This window comes from Neopelma chrysocephalum, unplaced genomic scaffold (genome assembly GCF_003984885.1).
Source record: "Neopelma chrysocephalum unplaced genomic scaffold, ASM398488v2 Primary Assembly neopelma1_80b, whole genome shotgun sequence".
NCBI classification, from domain to species: Eukaryota; Metazoa; Chordata; class Aves; order Passeriformes; family Pipridae; genus Neopelma; species Neopelma chrysocephalum.
The window spans coordinates 7,131,150-7,139,857 of record NW_020897742.1 but is presented as its reverse complement, the minus strand read 5'-3'; the positions used below and the strand labels follow the sequence as shown (position 1 = coordinate 7,139,857).

General features: G+C 43.3%; 1 long non-coding RNA gene across 1 annotated transcript in view; it reads right to left on the bottom strand.

The window, feature by feature from the left end:
- Window positions 1–3,648: 3,648 nt before the first annotated feature.
- Window positions 3,649–8,708, bottom strand: part of LOC113970914 — a 15,707-nt gene continuing 10,647 nt past the window's right edge. Inside the window, exons 3-4 of the long non-coding RNA XR_003535381.1 lie at window positions 5,863–6,004; window positions 3,649–4,096 (exon numbers count right to left, since the gene is read on the bottom strand). This is a non-coding gene — a long non-coding RNA (uncharacterized LOC113970914). The remainder of the gene's footprint in view (window positions 4,097–5,862; window positions 6,005–8,708) is intronic.

The window sequence follows — 8,708 nt, the reverse complement described above, 5'->3', positions numbered from 1 at the left end:
TCTAAAATGTATTTGGCAAATAAATTCCTCCTCATCTGCTAATTTCAGACTTTTAAAATAATTTATCTCTCAAGTACATAACATAATGTTATTATCTTGTTCTTTACAGTCTGAGGGCAGAATCTATTTAGAACGTGAGCAGGTTGGTTATGTGCAAGTGTAAAGCTTTAGATAAAATTCACTTGCCAACCCAGAGCAGTGAAACAAATTCCCTCTTTGCTTTCACAGACACCTGTTATACTAGCCAAAAAACAGCCACATCCTTCACACACATTCACAAACGCACCTGAAGCTGGATCCAAAGCTGTGAACTGACAGGGAGAGTCTTCCTGGGTTTCACCAGATTTGCATCAGGCCCCATATGTGTAAAGCATCAAGACTACTGAGTCTCCATCAAAGGAGTTTCCACAGCCTGTTTCATGTCTTACCCACAGCCACCCCCATAACAGCTGATCCACACAGACAGCCTGCTTATTCTATACAGGAATGTACATTTGCAGCTTATATACATGTGCTTAACTCCACAAAACACTACCAAAATAGCAGAAAAGAGAGAAATTGGCACACTCCAGATTGCTTCTTAAAACAATTCTTCAAGGTATGTTGCTGCTCTCAGCACAGAGCAGAGAGTAGCACGTCCCCAGATGGCAATGCCTTTACCAGGTTTAAAAAGAAGCATCTGCATTACAACAAAAAACACCCAGTCAATAAAAAATTACTTAAAACTTTCCCATGACATTTTTTTCCCTTGATAGAATCTATAAAAACACTACTGAAAACAAAGCAGAAGCTCATATAAAAAAAAGAAAATAAAATACAATCATGCTTCAGAAGAAAACCAAGGTTATTCTCCTGAACATTTTCTCAGGAAATTCTCATAGAAATGGTTTGATGCTTACAAGGTCTGTCAAAAAACAAGGTTTAATATCTCATTCTTCCCAGGTCAGACCGCAACTTAGAATTTCCATTGCACCAGATGAATGTCCCAAATGACCCCTTCTAGAGTGTTTCTTCTGTGAGGGTTATAAGGATTTCACTGGATCAGCCGTGACCCTATGTCTTTCATAAGCTAGGAAATTTATTTAGCTAGGGCTAAAATCACCACAGTTAACCTCACAAGTTGCCCTAACAGGAGACAGAAATACAGGAAGCTTCTTCAGAAGCATTCACTTTCTGGATAGTGTTGCTTATTTTAGCTTGTCATTTCAAATGAAAGAAACCCAAACTGATGAACAGAGATCTGAAACTTGAATTCTCCCTCTCTCCTGTTCCCCCCTTTAATCCTTAGACTTCCTTGTTGCTGCTCCAAATCTTCATCCAGCTGTGACTGGTACTTTTTGAGACTGATCCCTGGTGGTCACATTACTGGCACTGCACCACTTTGGGAGTTCCCAAATGGAGAGCAGGAGCTGGAATCACTCTATGGGACCTGAAAAGCTTACTGGAAAGGACACCAGAATGCTCCTTGTTACAATCATTGCTTCTGCCACCCCAGGATCTCTTCCTACACTTACTAGACTATACTCTGTCCTACCACCAAAAGGTTCTCTTTTCAGGAAAAAAAAAGAAATAATTATAAGCTGTTATCTTTAAACCAGTGGTCATTTGTGAAGCATCTGGACAGAAAATGTACTGGTTAGTAACTCTAGTTCTGATGGCCAAATTTGTGATAGATGGAACCTGTTACTTCAGAATGGCATTTTCATCACATTTTACGTATTTAAGAAAAAATTCTCATTGACTTCCCATGTGGTAAACAGTCTCCTGACAAATATCTGCTCTAAATGACTTGTCCATCACCTCACAAAAAAAAACTTCGTTGCAGAGGCATGGATTCAGTTAAGCCCTCCACAGCAGAATTCAGATGTTTTAAGAGAGCATCTTGCTTCTTTCAGAACCCTTTGTGTACCTTCTACAACAACTGAGGTACGACTTCCACAGAAAGCAACCTCCCTCACTATTTAACTCACATCTATGCCCCAAAGAATACACAGTCCTGCTAGCAAAGATTACCATAGTTAACAAGAGGCTGAACGATGGTGCAGAAATGCACAAAGACTACAACTATGAGCATCTAGCCTAGAGGTTACACACTGTGGATTGTAAATCCCCAGTACTTCACAAGACCACAGCCAGAAAAACTTATTGGTGAAAGTATATTAGTCACTGCTCATTTTTCTCACTGCTGCCAGATGTGTCAAGTCACAAAAAAAGAAAATTACCAAGAAAGTCTGAGAACCAGCCCTGACATAGGCCATCCATATCAAGACCTGGATGTCTAGTTAAACCATATCCTGGCTGGGCTAAGGGCAGCTGGACTCAGAAATCAAGAGAGTATCAAGGGTAGAGTTAGGCTTTTAGACTTCTGTATTAGGTAGAAATAAGTCATCACAGAAGCAACGATTTTCTAAGTTGTCTGCAAACTGAGTCTTGAAAGACAGGCTTAGATGTAGACATCAATCAGACACATGCTGTAAGTCAAGCGAGGTGAATCCCATCTCCAGAGCCAAGAGACCTGTAGAGCTGTGAAAGGGAATAAGGAACACAAAACTATTGCTAATGAAGTGAAAACAAGCTGAGTGATAAGGCAGGAAATTAAGAAACCGCTAAAAGTCCAAATTCTGATTGTTCAATGGAGAACTGAGATCCTCAGCTAGGTATAAATGAACTGTTTTGTTTTGGCTCAAAATATTCTAACAAGTTTGTGCACCCTTTTAATGTTTTCAGACCTCTGGTCTCAGCTGTAAACAATAGCTTGAAGCCTTAAGTAATTTAATTCCCAATTGCTTTCCCAATGCCAAATTTAAACATATATCCTCAGTATTTTGATAAAAGAGGTAGAAGGGTTTCTCAACCAAGAGTTTTGGAATAGTTTAAGGCATTCAGCCTTATGGAGTGATTGATGTGAACAATGTGGTGGCAGAATCTTCAACTGTATTTGTAGCTAGAAACACATCAGGAGAACATATTACTGTAATTTTGCCAAACTGGGCACTGATTTTCCACCATTGCTTCTACAATCTAAAACTTGCAAAATTACTGTACATAAGCCTTTGGCGATCTTTAACAAATATTAAATTATAAAAACACATAGCTTGTCTTTTTCTGAAATTATCCATTTGCAAAGAATATATGTGCACCAAACTTAAGACCAGCACAAAAAACACTTGCACTCCAGAAATCTGATAAGAAGGCTGAGTGACCTTTTGCTGATCTCTGATGAAACAATGAGGTACATAGTTGGGATTTATCCTGCAGTACACCACAGCACTACTCCATATTATCAAAAATGAAAAACTATAGCTTTTTGAAACTGAAAATTACAGGCTCATCTCTTCAGGGCTAGGATTAAACGTGGTATTTTTAAAGGCATCCAACCTCCAGGTTTAGAAGTTAGAGACAAATTTTTCTGGGTATTCAAGTGCATAAAATGCAGTATGCACTTAGCACATTTTCCATAGTGCTTCACTTTCTTTGATTTAAATAAGAAGCCTTTCAGCTTTTTGAAATTCCCAACTGTAACTTTGTAGTATCTTCAGATATTTTTATGCATATTTTATGCAACTAACTCTTCTCTTAAAAGCAGTATATAGTGCCTCTAGTCACTTAGACCATCCACAAAAGTAGTTCACACAATTACATTTAATAGTTCCACACTTAAATTTGAGACACCCAGCACCAGGATTCACAAGTGCAAACTAGGGGCACACATGGCTTTTAGGATCTACTGGCTCAGCAAAATATATACTTCATCCCAAGACATTTCACCCCAGCCACCCATGTCCAGCCTCCCGCTAGAAGGAATGATCGTGGTACAGAGACAGAACTCAAACAACTAACTTTGATTACATACCCAAATTTTAAAGGCTAAATTCAGGATGATGAATCAGAAAAATTAGTCATCCACAGTGGAATCCACCTCACTTGGCATCTATAAGTCAGGCTTCAGGTTGAAATTGATTGTCTATCTTCTGCCAAGAACTGATGGAGAGCAACAGCCTCCAGTGAGGAGATTTGTTCCATCCTGAGAGAGGTGTTGGATGGGCACAGAATGAATCACTCTCTGCAGGTGTCTCTTGTTCTCTCATCCCACTGACTATAGAGAGATTAGACACAAAACCTCTCAATAACTAAGATAAGGCGAGATGAACCTCACCCTCAATAATGGGTGAGTTTGCCAGGCCAGACCCAGCATTCAGGCTCCTTGCCATCCAGGAGATGCCTCTACCCCTGAGCTACAGTGTCAGGCTCCCTCTTGTTTATAATCCCTCTGGCCCTTTGAAATTTGCATCTGTTTCTTTACTGTGGCAAGCTTGAACAGGATGGGTGGGTGTCCTCCACCTTAGCCTTATCTCTGGTCGTTAGGGTTGCTTTGCAAGCAGGAGGGAGCTTATATCACCTCTGATGAGGAGAACATTGAATCTGAATCTCTCACTTCCAGGACAAGTGCTCTCATGAGAAAAACTGCTTATGAGAAAGTAGCAGTTCTTTTCCTTCTTTGCCCCTGAACTTCCCGGCAGCTCCAGCTGCTGTGCTTTGTGCTAAACTCCATGCTGTCATTGTGCATTTAACCATGATCTTGAGCACACCTCCTGGACCAGGCCTCTCCAGAGATTTAGACACATACCTATTTTGTGATTCCCAGGTGGGTTTATGCAGGAGACAGTCACTGAGAAACCTTAACCTAGATAATGCTCAGTCTGGGCCTATAAAGAAGCAAAGTTTTAAGAGCCTGGGAAACTGGAACTCACGTGGTTCAGCAGGACTCGTGAGGGTGCACATGCATTTGGGATGCAGTGGACACATTTTGCTAAGCTGCACTTCCAGTACCCAAACCCTGAGTGGAGTTAGGCTTTCCTGACCATAGAAAATTTTGGTCTATACATTAGTTTAAAAGGACTGAGAATGTTGTGGGTCCTGTCTTGACATAACCTGTAACGATAGCTTTGGTAAAGCACAAAATTAGTACCACCTGCTTAATACTACAAAGCTTTCCACCATGGAACTGAGGTTTTCTTCCTGAAGCCAACAGGAAGGCAAAATTATAGACTGACCAACAACTAGTCAGTAGTCACTACTGCCAGTCGCAGTATAGACTCAATTTCTCCTCTGTGCTGATGAAACATTATTACTTAGCAAAACCAAAACACACAGAACACACTACACAAACACATCTGTATTTGAAATTACCAGAACTTTATATTTGGGGGGGGTGGCCTTAAAACCATACCTGGAACAGATTTTCAAAATCTTCTCCCCCCAATTCAATTCCCAATCCCTCCATTTTTTTCAGTGAAATTATGCCAAGCATTTTGTCATCTTATTGCCATAGGCCTATACCTAAAAATCACAATCAGGCCACAATGGGAGACTGAGGGAAGCTGGACCAGCCAGCCAGATAATTAACAAACAAAAGAATTTTTAAATAAAGGTCATTTTTATTCCTTACTGTATGTGAGGTACTGTCAGTAACCTCTTTCCTGGCCCCTCTCTCTTTTCTATCCTGAATAGATTTTCCAGAGAATTGGTGGGGAGTGCAAAATCTGCAGCATTTTAGACCTACATTAATTTAAAGGTATCACTAGAAAAGCTACGCTAGATGAAAACCATCTGCTACATAAGGCATGTGCTAATAAGTGAACTTGCTTGATCCCAGATTTTAGCACAACTATGTTAAGTTAGAGAGCCACCTAACTGGTTCACTATAAACACTTCTAGAGGACAATGTGTAACTTAATTAAAATATAGATATTGCATTAATAAAATAAAGATTTTTAAAAATATAGGAAATGTATTTGGCTTTGATTACAAACACAATAGTTAATGCACAGATCTAATACACCTTATACCAGTAATACTTACTCTGATAGAGAGATGCAGGTCTCAGAAAAATTTCATGGCATTGTTCTTCAAGTAGGATCAGGTAAGCAACAGCCCCTTACAGGTGACAGTTCATGTAGAAATGCTTTCAGGGCACTGGTCCTACTTGCAGAAATGAGAAATCCTAGAAAACAGAAGAAAACATTAGAATTGAAGTGTCTGAATTTGGATTAGATATAAATGCAGCAAAACCATGCAATTCACGTTGAAACACCTCTCTTTCCAAGGTGGTGATAGAAAGCAGTTTAAGGCATTTTACTCCAAGACAGTACTTTAGGAATCTGATCGCAAAATGATACCAATGTCAAAACAGAATCTGAACAAAAGCCTGCCCATCCTATAGTCCAACACTTCTAGTGAAAATGGAAATGTCTCAAAAGAATGAAAAAACATTTATGTTTTGCTACAATATATCCCAAGCCTCCAACAACATGCGGTTTGGGATTAACAGCAGCAGATGAGGGATGCTTAAAAGTGGGGATGAAGGGAATGATACCGTACAAACGCAACATTATTCAAAAGCATAGTGGGGGGAGAGGAAAAGAGATCTTAAAGTTGGCAGATCCGTGGCATTTGCAAATATGGCCCAGAAAAGAATGGAGTTTGGAAATGGGATTCAGAGAAGGTGCATCCATCTGTTACTTGAAGCAGAATACAGAGGGGCTCAGAGTGGGGTGGAAGCAATGGCTTGGCCAGTGACGCTACCTGGAAGCGAGGGAGAGCAGTGCTGCCCAGCCCTACCGCCCTGAGAGCCGGTGTCGGGAAGCAGGACTCATGCTCCCATGTTTGTTATTCACACACAGCCCCGGGAGCAGGGGGATGTCACCCAGGGGCCCCGCTCCCCAGCGGGTGGTGCACGGCAGCAGCGGTGTCCCGGGGCCGAGGGACACCGGCTGCGGTCGCACACGGCAGCACACGCGGGAGACGCGCGTGGCGGAGGGACAGTGGCCGCAGCCGCGCCCCTGCCAGCCGAGTCTGCAGCGCCGGGGCCGGGGGCCGAGGGAGGGCTGCTGCCGGCGTGGCAAGGAGTGAGCAATGAGGTAGGGAAAAGTAGAAATAAAATTAAAAAAAAAAAAAAGGAGTCCCTTCCCCCAAGGCAGCTGTGGAGTGCGCTGAAACCCCCTTTTAGGCACAATCAGCCCCGAGCATCTGGGCAAGGATGAGGTGGGTGCAAAGTGCACGGGGAGGAAATGTGTCAGCTGCAGCATCCGAGAGCAGCGGAGCAAGCTCAGACGGGAAATGAGCTTGCGAAGTGCACCCGACAAGATGATCGCGGGGATAAGTTGCTTCTATGGAAACTGCAGCCCGATGAACCAAAAAACAGTTTGATGGCAAAGTTTTAGCAGGAGCCGGCTCATGCCTGGTTTCAGCTACATTCCCCACCCCCTGAAGAAAAAAAGAATAAAAAGCTGCACAATGTGTTTCTTGTTATGGACTAGAAAAAAAAAAAAAAAGAAAAAAAAAGGAAAAAAAATGGGGACACAGGTTTTTTCCTGTATGGGCTACATCATATTAAGCTGTAAGTTTAGTTCTGGACAAACAATCTCTTGTTGCATCTCTGCGATGGAGGTTAATGAATTCCCACAGATGATGTTGGCCAAACAGTGGTCGGCTTGTGACTTGATTTCCAGCATCATGATGTGAGGGGATCAGTATAGAAAAGCACTTTGAAGGGAAGAGGCTGCCTACAGCAGGATTGTTTCTACAAGCTAATTGTACTGAGTGCAGCTGCACAAAGCTGGATCAACAGTAATAGAAGGCGGCGCAGACTTCCTGACGCCAGCCCCGCAGAGCTCCCACCAACAGCCTGGCAATTCCAGATTGTTTTCCAGACCTTATCTCTCCCCCAAGTTTTTTTTTTTTCTTTAGCCTTTTTTTTTTAATTTTGTGACCGGAACAAAAGTAACAGGAAAATCCTTTGTGAAAGTAGAAAATGCTGTTACAGATCGGTGCCTTTTGCAGAAGTTGTAACTAAATATTTTGCATGCATTACTCTCCCTCCCGCTCGAAAGAAAGAAAGAAAAAAGCCAAGCCCCAAACTTCTAAAACTTTTCTTTGAATGAATTGGAAATGTGAGGCAAACAAAAGGGAGCGGGTAGTTAAAAACGGCCGGGTTTAGCGAGATATTTTACCTGGTACACTGAAAACTCCTGTATCAAAACTTATTTGGACACCCCACTAGGACAGGCTGGATGGTGTCAATGACTTGGAAACGGGCCAATTTTAACAGATTTTTTTTTTTTTTTTAGTCTGGTTTGATGGCTTAAGTACTCGGCAATTAAAGCCATTTACATTATTACTGAATGTTTTAGATAGATTTCATTAGAGGCAAGGGACACTGCCGCGGAGGAACTCGCTGCTCGCGCAGCCCCGTGGGCTCTGCCCGCAGCCCCTCGCCCCGCACACGCCCCAGAGGGGGACCCCGGGCTGAGACGACCTTAAAAGGCGAAAGGACAGGCAGCCTTCAAAAAACCTGTGACTTTTCCTCGTAGAAAATACTTTTTTTTGGGGGGGGGTGTTAGGGGGTGCGGGTGTGGTGCTGGTGTGGCAGGACCGAACGGCACCGCAGCCCGGGAAGCTCGACCCGCTCCTTCCCGCCCGGGTCGCCCCTGCCCGGGGGACCTTTCCCGCGGACGCGCCCCCCTCGTCCCTCCGCGATTTTTTCCCGGTTTATTCTTTCCTTTCTGCGGGCTCCCCCCCTTCCCACATTCCCTGTTTCCCCCCCCCCGCAGCATGGCGGGGCGTCCGGCGGCGGCCCCCGCTGCAGGTGCGCCCGGGAGGGGGAAGCGGGGCCGGGCGGCCGCCGCGGGCGCAGCCCCGGTCGCCAT